The 14,019-nt window shown below is 41.5% G+C and overlaps 1 protein-coding gene across 2 annotated transcripts in view; it reads right to left on the bottom strand.

The window, feature by feature from the left end:
- PKNOX1 (PBX/knotted 1 homeobox 1) overlaps positions 1-12,166 on the bottom strand; it is a 47,774-nt gene extending 35,608 nt beyond the window's left edge. For both annotated transcript variants that reach the window (XM_077342801.1, XM_077342806.1), the window contains exon 1: positions 12,048-12,166. The gene's annotated coding sequence lies outside the window, so the exon portion shown is untranslated. The remainder of the gene's footprint in view (positions 1-12,047) is intronic.
- Between the last annotated feature and the right edge of the window lie 1,853 nt (positions 12,167-14,019).

The following is a 14,019-nucleotide window of genomic DNA, read 5'->3' as shown; positions in this document are numbered from 1 at the left end:
CCCCTCCGCCGGGCAACCTTGGCGACTCAGCGGGAGGAAAGGAGCAGGGCCACCGCGTCGAGGCGGCAGCCCTGCTCTTTTCCTGGTACAGTGCTCCCCAGGCAAGGTGGCTGGTTCGCCGGTGGGAAAAGAGCAATCTGAGCGGCCAGTCCAGGGCGGGCCAAGTAGCCAACAGGGAGCCATGCACAATTGGCCATTTGGCCCCTATGAGTTTTTGTCACAGGCAAGCCCCGCCCTTTCTCTGGCCACACAGCCCTTACTGCTTTATTTATTCTGCTCCGCAGGAGCAGTTACAGATGTTCAATCCAGGTTACACACCTGCCTGGTCATATGGAATCTTGATTGTGGACACTATCCATCTGGATAAGGTTGGAGATGACATGATCCTTCCTTTAAAATGGCAAACAAACAACTGAGGTGACCTCTGAAACTCTTTGGTTCTTTTAATGAATATTTGACATCTAAAGTATGCAGACCCTTTTCAATTAAGGTTTCAAAGGAAAAGTGGGAAGTGAGATGTCTTGGCTGTGGTAAAATTTGGACATTACCTTGAGTAGAAATTTCAAACCTGGCCTAAATAGTAGAAGAAGAGTTGGTTTTTATACCCCAATTTTCACTGCCTGAAGGAGTCTCGATGTGGGTTACAATTGCCTTCCCTTCCTCTTACAACAGACACCTTGTGAGGTAGATGAGGCTGAGAGAAATCTGACAGGACTGCTCAGTCAGAACAGTAATGATCCCAAGGCCACCCAGCTGGCTGCATGTAGAAGAGTAGTGAATCAAACCCAGCTTGCCAGATCAGAAGCCACTGTTCTTAACCACTACACCATGCTTCTCAAATGTTGAACACGCAGCAGATAAACTACCAGCAAAGACAGCTTTTAAGCCCACTATATCCCAGTACAGGTGTACTACTCTTTATCTGTGGAATTTAATAAATGGGTAGTCTGCCCTAAGTGCTGCAATCTTACTAACTCTCCTCACTGATGTGATAGTCATTAAAACCAGTTTTATGTGAGAGATACTCCACTGAGCTAAGGACTCAAATAACAGTTGCATTAGATGAGTAAAGAAGACCAACAATAGTGACCACTGCGGTACAATTGCAGTACGATTGTAGTAGTCAGAGGGTATAAATTATTCAGACCTTCAAGAAATCTCTTTGTCACTGTAGGTGTACCTTAATGGAGGAGTTGGAAAAACTTGTTCATATTATCTCCAACAGATATTCTAGAAGCATAGATAAGGGGCAGGATACTGGTGATGTATGTTTATCAACCAGCCAGTTTCAAAACTGTCACCATACGAACACATATGAAGTTCTGGCATTGTCTAAAATGGTAATTACTGAGTCAGATTAACTGTGCTAGTTGGTTTCAGACCTCCCCCCCCCCCCGTTAATTGCAGGTGTTGCAACCCTGAATTGAACTTGTTTTATAACCACAAACGATCTTTGACTAGTGGTAGAGGGATACATTTGCTTCCTGATCTCTGAAGGACTTGGAACTAGATCTGCCTTGACCAAAAGGGGGCTTATCAGAATACAATAGTTGTTTTTTATGCCCCATTTTTCACTGCCCAAAAGAGTCTCAATGCAGCATATAATTGCCTTCTCTTCTTCTCTCAACAACAGACACCCTGTGAGGTAGATGAGGCTGAGAGGGTTTCTGACAAGACTTCTCAGTCAGAACAACACTATCGGTGCTGTGATGAGCCCAACTGCACTCAACTGGCTGCATGTGGAGGAGCCGGGAATCAAACCTGGCTCACCAGATTAGAAGCTGCTGCTCTGCTGTTCTTAATCACTACACCAGACTTGGAGTTGCTGGTTACCAGCTTTGCCACTAAGTTCTCTATATGGAGTAAAGGTGGGAATGCATACAATAATGCCTGATGCCAGGTTAGCTGGAATGCATCTCCTAGAGAGAAAGGGTCTATGGCCACTCTAGAAAAGAAGATAGGGGTTTTGGTGTTGAACTGCATGACAAACCCATTTTATATTTTATAAATATTTGATACATGTATTTTAGTTGGATCAGCCATTTGTGATGTTTCCCTAATCTGCTGAATCAAACTGCCATGTTGTTTTCACATCAGCAATATGAATGGCTTGTAGTGATGAGTTGTGCCCATTCTCAGACTACTATAGCCTCTTGGCACAACTGGATGGAAGACTTGTTTATATAGAATGTCATGATTTTGTCTGTCTGGATCTGGGCCACCTTGCTGTGCAACACATCTGGAAAAGAGTTAAAGGTATTTTGAACCACTCTGACACGCAAAGCCTTCTCTGATTGTAACCATGTACCTTAAGAATATCTACCCTCACAGTGAGCTCCCCATCTTGACAAGAAGGCATCGTTTGTAACTGTAACCTGAGAGGAATTTTACTCCAAACGGTATTCCCTTTAGCAAATTGGAATCAAGAGTCTACCATTGTAATTCTTAGTGGTTTTCTCTCAGAACAGAAAAATGATGGGTTGGTGGGTGGACAGTGGGGTTAAACATACTGAGGTTTGCAAATGGGACCATGAATACTGCAGAGGCCATCAGGCCTAGGAGTCTTTGAATCGTAATGGCCTTCTGAAGTCAGTCAACTATGCAATGAGAAATCAAGTGCTTAATCATGGTTGCTTTTTCTTTTGGAAAGAGCACTCAAGATCCCTGTGAGTCAAACCTAGCCTGAATAAAAGTTGTATGCTGGCTAGGGGGTCAAGGGACTTTTCCCAATTAATGTGTAAACCAGGATCCTGGCATATTTTCATAGCCAGAGATAATTGGTTTTGCAGTTCTCCCTCAGAAGGGGTTGTAAAGAGCCGATCATCCAGAAAGGGAAGACTTAGCATCTTCTGGATCTCAAACAGTCCATTATTATTGCAATACACTTCGCAAATACCCCTGGGGCAGTAGCTAAACCAAAGGAAAGTACATTGTATTGATAAGAGGTACCCATGACCAAGAAATACATAATTCCTATATTCTTTATGAATAAGAATGTGAAAGTAAGCATCCTGGAAATTCAAGACTGCATACCGTATCCTTGAATGCAGTAGTTGTGCAAACCCTAACCATTTTAAAACTTTATATTCTAACCTGTAACCTTGCTTAATAAACTCATGTAACAGATGTATTTAATTTTTTTTTTGTGAATTAGGCAGAAAATGTGTTACGTCTTCTTTAAACAAAGTATCAGGTGGGGTGTCCCATAAAATTTTCAGAATACAGGTTTGGATGCCTTGATGAAAGTCTTGGCCTGGCTTAGCCTTTGGATCTGCCCTATGGCAGTTCATCTGCAATGACTACAGGTAGGCTCTGCAGAAGATACTGGTAAAATTGTTGGAATCATGGGCACTGAAAGCCTCGGTAAATCTTGATTACAAGTAAGTAAAACTAAGTAAGATTGGTATTTTGATCCATACTGAGTAGACTACAATGCAGATATCACAAACAATCTTGCTGTTTACCTATTATTTTTTTAATCTGATGTTAACAGGGCATGTTTTCACTGAAAAGAGTTAGGTGCCCTCAAAAAGTAAATCTTCATATCTTGTCCTTGTCTCTAGTGGAAGAGATGATCTCAGCCAGGTATGCCTTCTTAAAGTGATTGCAGAAGCTATCATTCTAGCTGAAATGTCTGTAGCGTGTTTTCCCGTATTTAATTCATGTGTATCAGTCTTAGTGCTTCTGTCTGAATTACATTTGCCAATAACCTCTAGTCTTCAGGTAACTGGTCTAAATATGGCATGATCTTCTCCCATACGAATAATTGGTATTCTGACATGATGGCTTACTATTTGGCAATCTTAAGATTCAATGAAGACGATGCATACACTTTCCAACTTAAAAGCTTCAATTTTCCTCCTTTCTTTATCCATGGGGGAAGAATGCAAGCTCATTCTGTATCTGATCTGAATCCCTTCTGCAGTTGGAACAGATGGAGGTGGGTGGGTGAAAAGACTGAGACACAGATCTTATTGTCTACTTTGTGTGAGGTGACAGGGATGGAAGATGGAAGATGGTTTGGACCACATTCTACTATGCTCTCTGTTAAAAGAAAACCTACAGGACTGAGTGTGTCTGGGTAAAGTCTCCCCAGAATTTTGTCTTTAGGTTTAGCATTAATAGCTGTGACCTTGATGTCTAAGGACTGCACAATTTGTGCATTAGTTTAGCATACAGGCGTGAGTCTTCGGTGGGCAATACCATTGGGTGACACATCTGATGCAATACCTGAGTTGGACATGGAACACCTGTTGTTATCCTCCTCAGAACCATATGGTATCGACATCAGTTGTACAGCCCAGCAAATTAGTGTCTGTGGTCACTCTGCAGTGAGTTATTGGGTCCCCGCTGGGTTCTGAAGGTTCCTACCATTCAGAATGATAGTGCTAAAGCTCCTGACACCATGGTTCCAGCAGAGCCCATTGTTCTGCAGTAGTTGGTGGCTGGCTGACAGCAACTTGCAAACTGAGGGAGATTTTGCTGGGGATAAATATACTGATGATATAGTACGTGGAGTGGAACAGACTCCTGGTTCCTCCCTTTGTCTTGGAACTGACTCCATAACCTAGTATCATCAGCATAACCTGGTATCATCAGTTCCACTGATTTCTTCAGATGAGAAGATTTGGAATGGGACTAAGTTTAGATTTTTTTTCTTTGACAGTGGTTCTGAGGAGGATAAATTTGAAAACCTCTTGGGAATCTTCAATCATCTAGGAATCAAATCCAAATGTGGTACTGAGTGAGTAGATGGAGCGAGTGTGTGAAGCCCTGTCAGAGGTTGGATTACGAGTTTGGGGATCAATTTGTCCCACCACAGCAGAAGCCTTTGCTGCTGGTTTGCTAGAAAGGGCTTTCCTCCCCTTTAAAGCAGTCTTGAGCTGGGAAGATCAATCAGTTCTAGACTTAGGGGTGAAGCACTGGCAGGTTTTACATGCTGCAACCTAGCAGCCTTCCCCAAACAAAGAAGGCAAACTTCATGCTTATATGTGTTCATCATTTTGGTATAACATGATGAATATTTTTAAAACAGTTACATCATTATTGTTCTTATAAACTCACTAGATGAAAAAAGTTCTTATCAGGTGGTGACAAAAGAACTGAGGCAGTGTGCCAAGCCCCTCCTGAAGTAGTGTGCGGATCACATGGCTATTAGGCAGGAAACAGCTCCTACAGTTCCAGTTGGGAAGAGCTCCCTCTACTCTTTTGCTATGCTAGCTAAAAACTCTTCTGCTGGTCTGCACCTGCACAGTTCTCATGTGGGACTGCATGGGACAATGGCAATGATTCTTAAAACACTGCCACCACCCACACTATTTTGTACTTATTTATTCATTCATTTGATTTATATACCACACCTCACTGTGATGCCATATGCACAGTGAAACATGGGAGATCATATTTTTGAAATAGAGATTCAATATGCACTCAAAAACATACTCTTATTTTTTAAAAAAATCAGTATTTATACATATCCATCTCTGAGGCAAGTATCAACAAAAACTGATAGTTTATTGGTTTACACAGGATTAATGTACAAAATATCTGGCACAAATTAAACTTCAGTTTTACAATATAAGACATGCCGACCAAATGCTTGAACATTCTATTGTGAACTTGCCATTTGGTGGCTCTATAATGGGCGGTGGGGTGGCTGAGAAGCAAATCACATCCTTGGCATACAATGTTTCAGATTCACCAGTTAAATGATCTCAGGTTGGAAAACATCCCACTCTGGGATCATGGAGTACCACTGCCAATAAGCTTGGACAATACTGAGCTACAAATAGTAGCAACTTGATATGCTAATATTTTAAAATTCGCATTTGTTTTCCTCCCTTTAGTTTAGCATACAGGCGAAAGATGTGATTCTCCCAAAATGCAATGTTTAATTGAGAATACTTGCCATGGTGCTCAACAACCCAGGTACTTAACTACATTTAACTACAGTCTTTATGAACTGACAACATTTTAGAATTGTTGTCATTTCTGTAATATTGATATATCCAAGCTTGTAATGATTTAGCAAAATGTTACAATACATTGTCAGATTGATCTATGAGTAAGATCATTAAATCTGAACAGGCAAGCAGCAATTCTTCACAATTCTACTCTAATTTTAACCAAGCTTTCAAGTTTGAAAGCATCTTATGTTGTGTTAATGTTACCATTAAAAAAACGAATTCTGAGTCAGAAAGCTTATTAACGCCCCTACTAATCAAATGTTTAATATTCCCTATATAAATTATGCCAAACGGGTTTAAGGAAAGGTTGAACACTACTTAAAATGTGTTCCCAACCAAGTGGCTAGAATACTATATTGTTCCTTTTTAAGGATGGTAGTACATGATTTGTACTTTTGCCCCCTCTTTCTTAAATCAACTCAGTCTACACTCCAGTAGACTACTGGGGGAAGAGAGAAAAACAAAATGAAACTCTTTTGTAAAAAACGCTTGCAGATCAAGAACGCTATGAATGCTTTATATTAGAACACTTACAGGCAATAACTGCATTAACTAGATAAAATCAGAGTCCAGTAGCACTTTTAAGACCAAAAAAGATTTTTTCAGGGTGTGAGCTTTCGAGTGGAAGCACTCTTCGTCAGACCTTGCACTCAAAAGCTCATGTCCTGAATAAATCTTTGTTGGTCTTAAAGGTGCTACTTCAGACCAACACAGCTACCCATTTGTATCTTGCATTAACTAGAGAAACTCTCAGCCACGGTCTTATTACCATTTGTCGACAATGCTGCTAGATCCTACAGTCAGTGCAAGTTGACTCTGTTATACCAGAGTCTAAGCAGCATAAACTCTGAGACCTCAGAAAAAAGTGTAATATTGGCAAGATTGCCATTTCCAGGCTCATGGGACTAAGGCATTTGATGTCATCCTTACTGTTGTACAAAATATAGGATCAAGCTCCTTATACATTCTGGTCTATTGGCCAGGATTGGGGCCATCCCTGGAGTCAGGCCCAGCCTTCTTATTCTCGGCCCAGAAGGGCACAGCCATAGCTTGGCCCCACTGCCACCATTGTGAACAGCTGAACAAGGCTATGGAAGAGCAGCATGGTGAGGAAAATCAATTTGATTGGCCATTCTCTGTATCAGTCTTTACAGTCCAAGATTTCGGGCACTCATTTTATCAAATGAGAAAAGGAAGAAACAAGGGTAGGAATTTAAACATGTAAACCGAACTCCATATAAACCAGCCATCTTTAGTGATAGGCTATTCACAGTGTAATCCTAAGAAGAGTTAAAGCCTTTTAAAATCTCTTGAAGTCAATGAGCTTAGAAGGTTGAAATTCTGCTTATGATTGTAATTAGAAATCGTTAGATGTTATTAGGAAGAAGGGGTAGTAGTAGTAGTAGTAGTAGTAGTAGTAGTAGTAGTAGTAATGAGTAGCTGAACAGCTCTGAAGTCTTTGGCTAAAATGACTGCCACTTTATTTTAGGTCCCGTTCTCGGAAATCCCTATTCTGGAGTTTAAAAGTACAATTATCCAGTCAAGAGTCTAAAGTCAAACAGTTGCCCTGAAGCAAAAAAAAAAAAAAAATCCTCTTCCTGTTACCAGCTGCACTGGTATTCCCTGAGAACAGCCAGCAATCTTGCAATGTTGGACATACCAGTATAACCAAGAGGATAGGAGGTACCATATAATACAAATTAAATCAAACAATCCTGTACCAGTGGCATACATACAAACTGTAATAGCAAGATACGTTATGCTCAGCTAGGCTGCAGTAGCACTCCAGGCCTCGTTCACAAGAACACTCTCACAATTCCGTTCTAAGCAGAGAAGTCCAAACTGAAATGTAAAATGTTCAGAAATTTTGAAGCCATTGGCAGGGGTGGTCTTATTACTCCAATCAAAATGGAATGGAGAGGGCACTGAAATTTCTATAATGTTTATTTCCAATTAAAACTAAACTTGGACAATTGCTTTAACAGCATTACAATATATATTATTTATAACTTAGCATGCAAGATTCCACTGTTTGGGATACTTGTGGGATTTAACAATATAGATGACTCATTAAAAAAATGTTAATTTAGCAAGAGCTGCAAACTGCTACACCCCATGTTACCACATAATATGTATCTTATTTTTTTCATCTGAGAGGCAGGGGAAAATAAACATTAAAATATTTTTTTTGCTATAATAAAGAAAATTAGATATAAATTGCCACGATCTGCAAACTTTTGAATACAGAAAACACTGAATTCTCTGATAAGGTATTATAAAACACATAATTGTTGCCAATATTCACATTCCAACAATAAATATCTCCTTGCTGATCATGTCAACAGTAAATAAGAATTGGTTACCTAATGGTAATCTTACATTAAGGTGACCAGATTGTCCCACTTTTGGAGGGACATCTGGGGGTACCTGGCAAATTGTACTTATGTTGGAATTAAATATATATATATATATATTACAATACTATTCTTGTGTTCTGTACGTTCTATGAAACTTTTTGTTGCTACGTATAGACCAAATTTTTAATCAAGACCCCCCCCCCCAGGTCAATGGTATCCCACTTTACCAATGTTAAAATCTGGTCACCTTATCCTACATACTATTTTATGCTATACATTTTTATTTGATGATTAAAACTTTAAAAATATCTAATTCACTCTAAAAGGGAAAATACCTTACAGAGTTTCTCCCTGTACTACATCAAATTTCACAAAGTTTCAATCAGAAAAACTGAGAAAGGTGCCTGGAAAAAACACTTTCTAAAGAAAATTGCCCATTTTTTCTTGAGCCTTCACATCTTTAGGCACTCTTGCCTCTTATACTATTTATTTACAAGACTGATCCAAGATAGATTTCCATACTGGTTTTTAAATAGTAATGTCCTTGAGCATAAGACCCCTATGGTCTTTATCATTAGCTGTGATAGTATCTCATTTATTTAATAAATCCCTGGTTTTTTTCTTAATCTCATTCTGTAAGTATAGAATTCATACCTTTATCCTTCGATTGTTTCCTTTAAAAGAAGCAAGAATACAGAAAGTATTTGGGTAATGTCAGCTGATAGTTCCAAAATTATGGGGGAACATCTGAGCAACATTTCTAAGGGAAAGTTTAACATCAGTGTATTGTTTAGTGCTTCTTCCTTATTACCATACAAAAAAGGAAGAAAGGTTCAAAACATAAACAGAGAAAAGCAGAACCTTTCCAAGGCAATTGATTTTTTTGACTGACATTCCCCACAATACTTCACAGAGCCTGTGGCCTATTTATATACATAAAAATTGCTTGATAAGAGTATAAGGAATCAACCACTGAAGAAAAATTGTGAAAACGGAGTATATCTAGAAACCGTTATGGATGGTCCTTAAATTATCAATGTATATAAAATTTATTGTACCAATTGCCTTGGAAAGGTTCTGCTTTTCTCTTCCTTATTACCAGCAAAATTAGGCAAAATTAGCAAATTGGCATTTTTGGTAATCTATACGGGTCCCGTTCAGCCTTTTTCACACATAATTTGCATTATTGTTATGTGCAATTTGGATTTGGATAGATTTGTTTTAGCAATGAACATATATTCCTCCAAATACGTCAAAGGTTATTATGGCAGACAAAAGCAATGGTCCTGCAAGGGTTTTGCTTAAAAGATTTGGTCAGGGCTTTCATGGGCCTTAGGCACTTTTACCTTTGTGGGCCACCCTACCTTCCTCGACAGAAAATATTTAAACATTACATTTTACAACTGTGTTTGTATAAAGTTGATTATAATCCAGGCTGGATTATATTCATCTTTATACCAATGTACTCAAAGTATGTATTAGGTTGCCAGATCCCTAGTGGAAGATGGGGGGTGCTCCACTGCTAGGTGCAACTAGACCCCATCACGCTGCAACCAATCAGATTGTCAATGGGGGTAGGATTTACCCCCCCCCCCAATAACCCAGGCACAGACAATGAAACAATATGTCTACTATGGATTTTTTCCTAAAATACCAGAGTAAGAAGTAAACTGTGCTGAAGCTAAGTGAACCTCCTATCTGCCATCATTCACTTAGTACCTATGGCTGTGGCAATACTGACCAAACAGTTTACCGGCACTAAGCTTCTCATTATAATAATACAGAATAATAGAGCATATATCAAAGGCATGAAAATATTTATTTCTAATTTAAGAAAAATAAGACATTCTTATGGGCCCTAAAACATTTGTGGGTGTAAGGTACTTATGCCTTCATGAACTCCTCCCACCATAACAATATTTTAAAAAATATTTTGATATAACATAAAATATTTTAGGCTTTTTTTTTGTTTTAAACAACATTTAATAGATTTTCATGGATCCTAAACATCCCCCCCAACCGTAAGAAACATTTTCTTTGACCCTAAAAGTTCATCCCCGCCCCCGCCCCCCTCTGATTTTAAAAGGAAAGTCAGCTCCGGCTTTGGTGTCAGTTTGGTGAGGCAAATAGATAAGACTTTAAATATTGACAGAATAAACTGCAGCATTACCATTAATACTTTCAAATACTGAAAAAGAATCCTGACCTCTTGCAAGTACACATAATTTTGGTTTTGAACACTGATTTGAACCTTAGAATTTATATATACCATTTAATAACAATTGTTTGGTTCCTTGACCCTGTAAAGTTGAACAGATTCAGGGGGATAACTGTGTTGGTCTGAAGCAGTAGAACGAAAAGAGTCCAGTGGCTCCTTTAAGACCAACAACATTTTATTCAAGGTATAAATTATGGGAACCAAGGAAATTCTGTTTCAGTACTATCTTAAGAAGTGTGCTTGTACATGAAGTGTACTTTATACCCTGAAGCTATAAAGATGTAACTGGACTCAAAACTTTGATATGAACAATAGATACTTCCCATGCTTTACTCAAGTTTCCACTGAATGATGCAGCTTGAAAAAGGGCATGGATCCATATCATCCAGCACAATAACCTGAGTGAATTTGCTTCTGCAAGAGAACAAATTCTTATAATCATCAAAGTCATTTTACCAGCACACATTTAAAAGTGATGCTTACAACTAGGAATAGGAGACACTCTCTCAGCTGTTAGAAACATGTGATGCCAAGCAAGCTAGAGGGGGTAATTCGTGGCAGACTGCACGCTTAAGTAGTTCCCTCAAAAAAAAAAGTTTTCGCGCATTCTATTACACATTATTTCAGATTGAAACACTAGACACCCGATTCCTGGCTTTCATGAGGGCACATGGATCAAACATCAGAAACCACGGAGTCCATCACGCCCACATTTATTGTTAACAACGAGAATTACACAACGCCATTCCCATAGATTTTATTGCTCCCTTCTTCACCACGTTGCGTTCCCGTACCAAATACGCGCGAGAGGCGCTACAAGGAGAGGGACGCAGCTGGAAGCCCCGCCGAGGGACGGGGCCGGAGAAGCCTCTTCCCATCACCTCCGTTCCCCACTGAGCGGAAAAGGCAGCAGACAAAGCAGCGCGAGCGCCACTCCAAGAGCCCGCAGAGACACCGGGGAGGGCGGCAGAGGAGCAACAGCTGCGCGCCCACTTGCCCCGCTTCGCCTCCATCGGAATGTCCCTGAAGACGGCCCCTTTAAATTCCGTCTTCCCGATCCCTCCCCCCGCGCCTCGTCTCGCGCCACAAACAGCTGTTGCCCTTTTCTTCTCCTCTCTCCCCTCCTCCCTCACCTACTCCACCCCCTGAGGCGCGCGACACCCGCCCTCCCTCCCTCCCTCCCTTCCATCGCGCGCGCTTCCTCCTCCTCCAAAAGCAACGGCCACTCGGGCGGCTGTTCCAGAAATTTCCTCACTCCCCCCTCCCCTTTCCTTCCTCGCGCCTGCCCGCCCGCCCGCCGACGCCTCTAACCCCCCTCCGGGTAGGTTACGGTACGGATGCCCCCGCCCCGCTTTCCAGTGTGTCGGGATCGCTTGTCCCCCCCTCCTCCTGCCCCACAGCCCCGGGTCTGTTTGCGCGCCTGAGCCAAGACGGCCGACAGTGGCGGCGGGCGCGCCGTGATGGATGGCTGGCTGGCTAGGAGCAGGTTTGAGTGACAGCGCTTACCTGGGTGCCAATCTTCGTCACACTGACAAGCGGCTGCAGCAATCGGGACCCGCACCGCCACGACGCGCGTCACCACGCACAGACGGCCGCGTCCAATCGTTGAACGCGGCAGCCGAGACGACAGCACGCTTCCCAACACGTCTCATCAATATTCAGCAAGGGAGCGGGGCACGTAGCAGGTTTAGGTACGCCCACCTCGACGCATGCCTTGGTGGAGGGGCGGGGTGGCCGCTGTAGCTCCGCCTCCACGGGCCTCGGCGCGCGGCCGCACTCGCTTTCTGCTATGAATACTCATAAAGGGGGCGGGAAGCGCCAGTAACCTTCCTCGGACAGGGTAGAAGCTGGAAGTTCCGCCGGGCCATTAGGAGAAATAGGAAGGCTCCGCTGCTCGTCCCCAGGGGCCAGGCCGGGGCCCAAGCTGCATGTGACGTCACTGAGCCCTGCTGGCGGCTGCCTTGGGGGGGGGGCAAAGAGGACAGGGGCGCAGCAGAATCCGCTGGGTGGCAGAGGCACGAGGAATAGTCGGTTTCTTAATAAATAAAAGACCTTAATAACCAAGGCTGCAGACCCATGCATGCGCACTTGGAAGTAGGCACAATTGAACCCACTGTGACTTACTTCATGGGCTCCCTCTGTAAGTTACTCTTTATGTAAGTAATTCCCCCCGGCCCGCTTTATTATATCTCCTTAACAATGAATTAGTTTCATAAGAAATGTATTTTGAGGGGGAAAGGATGAGCAAGTAATAGTATATATCACAATGCTTCCATACGGGCAAAATGGAATCATTACATTATTGAGAAGGAAAGTTAAGGTGATTTTTGGCAATGCGAATTTATTGGTTGTGTAATGAGCCGTTTTCCCCCTACTCTTTCTTACAACGTCTTCTGCTTGTATAGTCTAAAGTGAGATTTTTTACTTTTGTAGGGAAAGGGTGGATAGAATTGCAGTTCTAGCAACCAAAAGTCACACATTGCTTTTTAAAAATCACGTTTGGAAAGAGTAACTGGAGAAAAATAGATTGATGTGTACATTTCAAAACAGTAATGTGTTACTGGAATGTATTGGCAGGAAATCCCTTTTCACCAGATGAAATGGACAAAGGCAGTATGTATACATGAGGCACCTAACCAGAGGTTACTGTGGTAGACTGACGGGGGGCAATCATAAACAAGTTGAAATAGTAAGAGTAAGTAAGATAGGATAGGTTATTTGGCAATTAATTTAAGTGATATTGACAAACTAGAAAGCATCAATTGGTCCTAGGTTATCCTTGTGTTTTTGCATCTTTGTCTCTGCCTCCGCTCCGCACTCCCCCCCCCCAAAAAAAAACCTGGTAGCAGCCTTACTGCTTACTGAGCAAATAAGTTTTCAACTAACTTTCCTAGATACATGAGCTAGAAGCTACATTCTTCATTATATGAATGAATAGTGTGCTATCTTCAAAATCACTATAAACAGTTCATTACTGAGGTGCTACAAAGACTTTCAGTGTTATCTATCCTGGATGTAAGGTATTTATATGATGCTATTCTACCTGACAATAGGACTTCTAGGTGGCTTAAAATCAGGAAAAACCCCAGATAAAATAAATACAATAAGATTTTTAAAATGCAGATGGAGGGGGGAGTGAGACGTCCTCTTTCCAGTTCTCTTGCTACAGCTGTTGCACATCAGGCCATGAGGGAATAGTCTGTGTCCCTAGTGTGCCACCCAACAACCAGGCCTAATAGCACTGGATGTTGTTATTGCTGGGAGGTGTGATGAAAGCAAACCCCCTGAAAAAATCAAATCTTAGTTTGTATTCAAAAACACTTTTTCTGTATGCACGGTCCTGGCATATCAGAGTAAGGGACATGTTTACAAAACAGACAGTTAACAGCATGTGAAATATATTCAGTTTTTAAATAACTCACTGTTGGATTCATTCCCAGGCACCAAATGCCAGTCCAAATGCAAAAGGTCTGGCATT

The sequence above is a fragment of the Paroedura picta genome, chromosome 6, assembly GCF_049243985.1.
Source record: "Paroedura picta isolate Pp20150507F chromosome 6, Ppicta_v3.0, whole genome shotgun sequence".
In the NCBI taxonomy this organism is placed as follows: domain Eukaryota; kingdom Metazoa; phylum Chordata; class Lepidosauria; order Squamata; family Gekkonidae; genus Paroedura; species Paroedura picta.
Note: the sequence above shows the minus strand (reverse complement) of the source record. Positions and strands in the feature narration are given on the sequence as shown.